Genomic DNA, 8346 nt, shown 5'->3' on the forward strand with positions numbered 1-8346 from the left:
TCTTTCCCCAGAGACTGAATGATTGTCAACATCGACAGTCTCTCCATCCAACAGAAACACCCTCAAACATCACATTCGACAGGCAAACAAAGAGTGTGGCCCAAACATCAGAAAATGGTGCCCATTACCCATAGGGGTGGTACGGTGTGGTATGGGACTTTGCAACACACCCGCCAACTGTAGAAGCTCGGCTATGAGTGCACTTTCAAAAATTAGCTCCTTGATCTGGAATGAAGACGTGCCGGGAATCCATAAACAAAAAGAAGCTTATTCCACAGCAGACGAGACTGTCTTAGCCAGTTTGTTTGAGCAGGGACGGGCACAGGCTAGCCTGTGTAAATGATCAGTAACTACTAAAACATCAACTGACTTGTTATTTAGCACCTCTGCTGACCAGAAATCAACACATACTAACTCCAGTGGTGCAGTAGTGACGAACGCGACATGAGTGCATTGGGGCTCTGGCTTCTTTGGTTGCTGGAAGCCGGGAGCCTTGCTCAACACACACCTCTTACACTGTGTGACATACAACTTGACGTCATCGGACATTGTATCCCAGTAGAAACGTTGCCTGGCGAGCCATAAAGTGCGTTGTTGCCCCTCGTGGCCAGCGTCATCATGCACACCCTTAATCACTTGACTCCTCAAAGCAAGTGGGACAACATACTGGAAAATGTTCTTTTTGCTCACAGGGTGCTTAGAATGCACTCTGCTCAAAACAAGGTCCTGAGATTGCATATTATGCAATTCCTCGTGAGTGAACACAGGCAGCGGGCTCTGACCCATCGATGCCACCTGCTGTAGCTGCTGAACATGAGAGGCCGCTCTCACTGAACCACCATCATCCCAATGACGATGCACATCAAACACAGCAGACACTTCCTCCCTCGATATTTTACCGCCACTACAACTCCCACCCCCACAGATTTCAGAGGGACTTGAGATAGGTGGGGGCTGCCTCCCCACCCTTGGTTGCTCACAGGAGAGACGAAACATGTCCTGTACATAAGGCAAAGAGACGCCACTTGCCTCCTCCAACAACACATGATAGGGCGTTCTTGTCAACCGGTGCATCACCTTGCATTTCACAAAAGGTTCTCTGCTCAGGGCGTCAGCCACAGTATTCTTGTATTCTTGGGTCCAGGAATGTACTGAATGTCAAAAATTGAAAGGAGCCAGTTTAGACACCCACCTATGCTCACATGCATCCAGTCTTGGTTTAGTCAGAATGTATTTGAGAGGGTTATTATCTGTCCACACAGTAAATTTCCGCCCCTGCAGCCAGTGACTATACTTGTCATGAATGGCCCATTTCATAGCAAAGAACTCAAGTATGAGCTGGGTACTTAGACTGAGCATGGTTCAGCTTGGTTAAGCTTGTCTACACTCCGTCGTCCAATCAATAGAAGCGAGTCTGCGTACAGTAAGTACAGGTAAGTTGGAAGAGTGGCTTAGCAATCACAGAACAGTTCTCAATGAAATGTTGGTAATACACTACCATGCCAAGGAACAAGTGAATCTTGTTAGTGGAGGGTGTGACCCCATCACTCTCCATGATATCAGCCTCCCTCAAGCTTACTAAAGCTTGTACCTTGTCAGGGTCAGTGGCTATCCCTTCCTGAGAAACCACATGCCCCAAAAACTTGACAGATCTTCGCAAAAGCTTGCACTTAGCTGGGGAGAGCTTCAGATTATGTTCTTTCAAACGCTTGAAAACTAGTTCTAGCCTTCAAGCTTTCCTTTTCTGTTCTGCCAAAAACCAACACATCGTCAAGATAACAAAGCAGAGACAAAAAGTTCTGGTTGCCAAAAATCGTCAGCATCATCCTCATAAAAGTCGCGGAGCCATTGCAAAGACCCTGGGCCATGCGATTGCACTCATGTATTTCTTATCGTCTTCGTTGAGAGGCACGTTGTAATAACCTGACGTCAAGTCCAGCGTACTGAAAAAGGCGTTGCCTCCCATCGCCGCCAGAACTCCCGCCTGATGAGGCAGAGGGTGTGCGTCTTTGACCGTGCGGGTAGTCAACGAAAATCTGTGCACAGTCTCAGGTCACCGTTTTTCTTCCAGCACAAAACCAGGGGTGAAGCATACTCACTACTAGACTTCCTGATTATGTCCCGCTCCTCCATTTCGTCTAGTGGCTCTCTCAACTTCTGGCAGTGGACTGAAGGTAATCAATAGTGGCGGTCATCGGTCAGCCAAATACGATGACAAAACCCAGTAGCTTCCCCACAATCCAAGTTGTGTCTGGAAAACACGCTTACATACTTCACAATCAAATCTGTCAATTTCTCTTTCCAGACTGGAGAAACCTCACAATCATCCACTGGTAACTCCTAAAGACCCAAATCCCTGAGCTTAGGACTCCCACTCACCCCACTGCCCCTTACAGAGCTCTGCGCTGTTAAACTGCCATGACTACTGCCACTGATTACCTTCCCTCCCATTTGGTGCCCTCCTCAAAATCCTCCAATGCAATGCACGGGAAGTCATCAGCCACTTTTGCATTTCTTCGCAATGCGATTTTGGAAGCAGTTGGGTTGATTATTTTTACAGGAACCCACCCATCTCCCCACAAAGGCGTCACTACCCTGCCGATTAGTTTATTTCGGGGCGCGCAACGTGACCAGCTTGGCTCCACGATTACAGTACTACCAATCGAGAGTTTAGTCCCTGGGGGGAGACGGCCCCACACAACATGTTCACTCATAGGCTCCAGTGTTACTGCTTTCTTTAGCCTAACTGTCCCCACTTTGTCCGGAATCTCTTTCCAAATTGGCCAAAAAACGGATGAACTCACTAGCCAATAATGTCTGTAGGAGATACTAAATCGCCATTCACAACTCCTGCCTCTCTCAACTGAGGTACCAGATCTGCGCGCAGAGAAGTGGCCATGGACCCACTATCCAGCATCCCCTAAATGTCGACTTTGTCCCCTGCTAATACAGTAGTGAAAAACAAACCGTCACTCTCATTGTGTTCTGAAAAATCAGTTTTGTCTGGCGGAGCTGATTCACAAGAAGCAGAAAACACAGAGTGAATATCATCTTCACAGGAGGGAAGCTCCACATTGCCCTCCGCCAAAAAGGAGCTACTTAGTTTCCCGGAGTGTGAGAGACCCGAGATAGGTTCGGAGACTGAGTAGGAGCTGACTGGCTACAATTAGCTCCAATATGGCCTGGTGAGTAACATCTAAAACACAGTTTTTACATCCTGCAGTGAGCAGAGGTGCTGTGGTCTGAACTGCCACAGACTTTACAGTCTCGAATGTTCTTACGTACTTTGTTCTGAGGTGGACTGTGTGTTAGTTGAGCCTTACTAGACAATGTCTTCTCCAGTAAACTCAGCACTTTGTCCATTGTGCATTTTTCATCACTAAGGGAAAGATTGTCTGGTGCGACCTTGAAACTGGATGTGGAGGACTGGCCCACCTGAGTATTAAGGCTGAGCAATTTTATCCCGCGCACATCATAAGTCGATATTCGTTCCGGGTTTCCCAGAAAAGCGATTCAGCTGGAGATCGAAATTAAGTCCCATTAATCCCGTGTTCCGCTCACCTGCTCGCTGCCCATCCCCCGTTCCTTTGCAGAAAGCGATAGCAGTCAAGCGCTAGTGCGCTGTAGACATTTAGCAATACCCTCTAGATACCCTTACACAGACACGTCTCCTTTCCTGCCTTAAACCTAACTCGCTAAGACGGTACATTGAAAAAGTTAAATGGCGTTTAAATGTGTGTTCTTAAGTGACATAAAACCAATCTCAAACAATTAACTAAATTGCAACAAAATCAAGCACTTACAGGTAAACCAAAGGTAGAACAACAGAAAACAAGGTAGACGAAAAAACTGCACCCTGTATAATAATGCAAATAATGAACACTAATTTCTCACCACATCCTTTGCCTTCATTTTGTCCAGCACTTTGCAAGCTGTAGAAACCTCACTGTCCACTCCAGAACCCATCTGATATTGTGGAAGCGTTATGCTTTCAGCCCTTTCAGATCAATTAATCTCATTCCAAAGTAACGAACCTCTCACAGATGTCACCAAAACTCAACACCCCCGTTTAAAATCCATTTCAGAAAACATGAGTGTCATCGTAACTGAATCGTGATCGCTGCTGCCGGATAATCGTGGCCTACTAGTATCATAATCCTGATCCGAATATCGTCGCTGATCGGTACTGAGTATCCACCTGCTAATCCCCCTCATGACAAGGGTCGCACTGCCACCTTCCCTCTCGCTGCACCTCGGTATGTCTGCTCCACGAAAACACCTGCACCATCTCTGTGGTATTCAACTGTCCTGAACTTCCTGGAAGGACCATTAATCAAAGACAGTTCTGTGTTTTAAAGCTCCGGAGCACTCTCTATGCTATCAGCGCATTGCGAACAACATCCAGATAACTGCATACAACGTCAAATCAAGCTCAGCAGCGTCGACGCGGGAGTACTGACTGGCGCACTGATGTATGTAATTCAACTGCTTTTGTTGAGCCTATCCAGAATATCAAGGCAGCTTTCCCCCAGGAAGAAGGTGCACCCAAGCGTAAAAATCAGCCCAAAGGTATGTCGGAGTGAACAACGTCCAGAGCGAATGGCGCCAATAACCGATTAGACAAACTAAGCAGTGACATCAGCTGACAGATTAGCGGTTCTGTGTCAGAACATAGGCGGGGGCGACCACCACTTGGCGAAACCTCACCCTTGCCCCAAAATCTGTTTACCTGCACGCTCCTTCAATGCATATCCGATCCCAACGATAACCCTGTTCCAGGAATAACTACGCCATTTAACCATCCTCCCACTGCTAGAATACCTGATACTTACTCTGAGCATCCCCCGTCTAAAAATAATTATTGAACATTGACCTTCAGACGCAGTAACCAAGTTTAACTTTGGAAGCCATCAATACGTGTGGCACACTGATCCAAGATAGAGACAGTGGCCTGAATCGTCCAGTAGGATACAGGAGGGTGGTGGTCCGAGCAACCCTTTTTCTGTAAACTAGCGTTTTCCGATGAGCATCTCCAATCTCACTCCAATCTGACCTGACCAAATCTAGGCAAGTTGGTTGGAACCATGATCCAAATACCAGCCAATCCGGTCATTTCTGGGAAGGACGTACAGGCTGATATCCTGGAGGAATGTAGGGAGGCCTGCACCACTACCACTTACCGGCCTCACATGTTCTGTCTCCCTCCGCACCGCAGAATGACCTGCTTATATTATACGATGGCCGCCCAAAAAACACGAGTAAAAGTAATAAATAACAGCGATCAGAAAACCAACGAAACAAAAATCCTTGTCCTAGGCAACTTTTTTTGTAGGAACAGCCCATGGACATGCCTACAATCAACTGCAACGAACTAAACTCAGTCTCTTTAAGCACTGAAAAGGATAAATTCTTGAACCAGCCCTGGAACCCCCGGTGAGGAGAAAACGCCGTAGATCACCGCCACGGCCAAGGATGAATTTCTCTGTCCACGGCGGCCCGAGGTGTAGCGTACAGTGTGGAAATACACTCCCTGCAGCCAGTCGACAACAAATGATGCGACGCATTTACGCACAAAACATTGACATCAACGATTGTAACAATAAACGAAGGTCACCTCATACTATAGAGATAACACACCAAAAGGAATAAAGAAACCAACATGACAGCATAAAAACGGTACCTGCTTTCAACAAAAAGTTGCGCTCTCACGCTTCGTTTATGAATACGGTTGCAGGATATGCATACACAACATACACACCGGCGGTAAGCATGTGATTACACTGACCCTGAGAGTTTTAAGTATCCACATGGAAAAGGTAAGAAAGTCACCAGCCAGCGGCACTGTTATCTGTGAGACAGGCTACAGATGTGTGGGGTATCGTCATTATTAGGGGCACTGGTGTCTCCAACTCAAACCAGTAAATCTGACCCCTTCTCTGGACATGTAAATCATGTCTTAGTCACAGAGATTTTTCAGATTGTACGACATCCAGGCGTATACAATAATACGTGGGATGACAAGGGATGTAGAGATTTCTTTTTATTGTCACTTAAGCAGGAGTGCAACACCTATTGCCTGTGACATTAATTAAGAAAAAGAGGGGCGGGTTGCTACTATGGCCTCAACAACTGGAATGCGGTAAACATTGCAAAGTGCGAGCTGGATGTGCATGAAGCCAAAAATGACCCTGAGAGCGTGCAGAGTGTAAAAGTTAAAGTGTTATCCATAGGTTTGAGACATCATCAGTGTCGAATAGCCTACACGACATATCCCTTACACCACTTATCAGACAAGTACAGTGGTTGTATAGTTGTTTTATTATATATGCATTCATTATATTTATATGGAAACTATTATATTATAATTGTTGATAACTATTTAAGTATGCTTTAAACAGAGATTTATTTTTAAATCCCCACAATAAATTAAATAATCTGTCCGAGCCAAGCCATTTAGACATAACATGCTGTATATTTACGCTACTGTATTCACCCAATATCAATGAACGTACTAACAGTTTTGTCAAAAGACTACAAGCTAAGGGATCCGCTTTCCTTTGGGTAGAAATTACACACAAAGTTCAAGATGTGCCTCCGGTTGGAGGTGCGGAACACTGAAACCAAAACCGAGAATAGCTTGGGAATTCAGCCACAACCCAAACTCCATGCTAACCATCACTGTCCCGTCGCCACATCATTATTCGGCTTCTGCTGTCCCAACACTTAACGGTACTACATTCTATGTCTACAACACAAATTTAATACAACCGGATTTCCAAATTCCAATTCCCGTAGTGGCTCTGTACAAGATCCCTGGACAAAGCTTATGTTTGGATTATCCTAACTCCCCAACTCACTCTCTACATTAACATCCACGCCTCGTAACACCCGACCAACAATCTCCAACGTTGCAGAACTGGTACAACCAGCATAACCCATGAGAAGTACAAATCTCATATTATTTGAGCATTTTTCCGTGTGACGGCCAGGCAATCGTACAACCAACCTAAGGACTATAAGTGGTAAACACCATAATAACCTTCACTATGATAGCCCCAGCAACACAGATAGAGAGGATCCTAATGGGGAATCAGCTACGAAATGCATACCTAAAGGAGGGGCGGTTGAGAGGCACCAAAAGCGCCATCCCTGCGGCCCTGATTTTGACTTGCTCTCACAAATGACTGTATACTGGGTGCTGGAGACAATGAAAGGCAGAAGCCCGTGGAAGGGTTTACGACTGGCCTGAGGCGACAAAGTATAGACCTAAGATTGAAGTACGAAGAACACATCAAAAAGAATTCCATTTGGTTGTGGATTTGTCGAACCTGAGATTGCAGAGAAGCTCGTCCCGGGAATCATGCAGCCGGGCGCGAGCCGGAGTACAACCAGTTGGGAGAGGGTTGGGCGGCGGGAGCGGGGGGCGCTTCTATGGAACCGGTGAACAGCGTGGTTGGTCGGGAGGCACTCAATCGCTCCTGTAGGCGTCTCCAAACCACGCCAAATTGGCGCTCTTTAGGGCGTAGGCCGACTAAGAAGTTCACAACTCCATGAATGGATATCAGTAAGAACGCGGTAGTAATAGAAGGATGCACCGCCCGGAGCGCAAGCCGGGCCGCATCTGGGCCAGGGGCCTTGGAAAGGGGGCGTGGCCACCGAAAGAGAGCGCGCTGGTGGCCGGGCCCCCTTGCCACGGGAGGCCCAAGCCGGCGATGAGCCGAAGGAGTGACCGTGGACACATCTGCCATCCGGGCCCGACCACTCCACGCGCGGAGAGAACCATTCGGGGTCCATGCAATGGCCCTAAATCCGGGTGCAGTAAACGAGGCAGGCTGAAGCGCTCAGAACCAGACCGCTCACAAGACCACCGACACAAAAAGCTGGCGCCTTGTCCCGGGGAACTTGGAATTCACCTAGCCTGCGGGGCGGGGGCGGCGCGAAAGGAGCTGCAACTCATCGGATGCGGGGGAGGGTAGGACGCCGCGGGGTAGCCGATTAATTGTGGGGGGCTACTTCTACGCACAAGTCCAGCGACTCTGCTAGATCCTTCCGACTCCGTATCCGGAGGATGTACTATTGAGGGGGGGTGATCATGGAAGGAAACGGTGCAAGTTTTCCTGTGCACTACCTTAGGCTTGGACACTTCGTCTCTCCAAAGGTTGCGGCTGAGCTGGAGGCAGAGGTTGAGGCGGAGCCAGAGACCGTGGACAAAAGATCTCTTAAGGTGGCGCAACATATGAGGCGAAGGCGAGGCGGAAGAGGCTCCACCCTACTCAGGTACCAACTACCTAGAATTTCACATGTACTGTACAGATCGAATCGGGCTTACTCCATGAAATAGTACTG

The sequence above is a fragment of the Morone saxatilis genome, unplaced genomic scaffold, assembly GCF_004916995.1.
Source record: "Morone saxatilis isolate NCDOM2014 unplaced genomic scaffold, NCSU_SB_2.0 Contig2, whole genome shotgun sequence".
Lineage (NCBI taxonomy): Eukaryota > Metazoa > Chordata > Actinopteri > Moronidae > Morone > Morone saxatilis.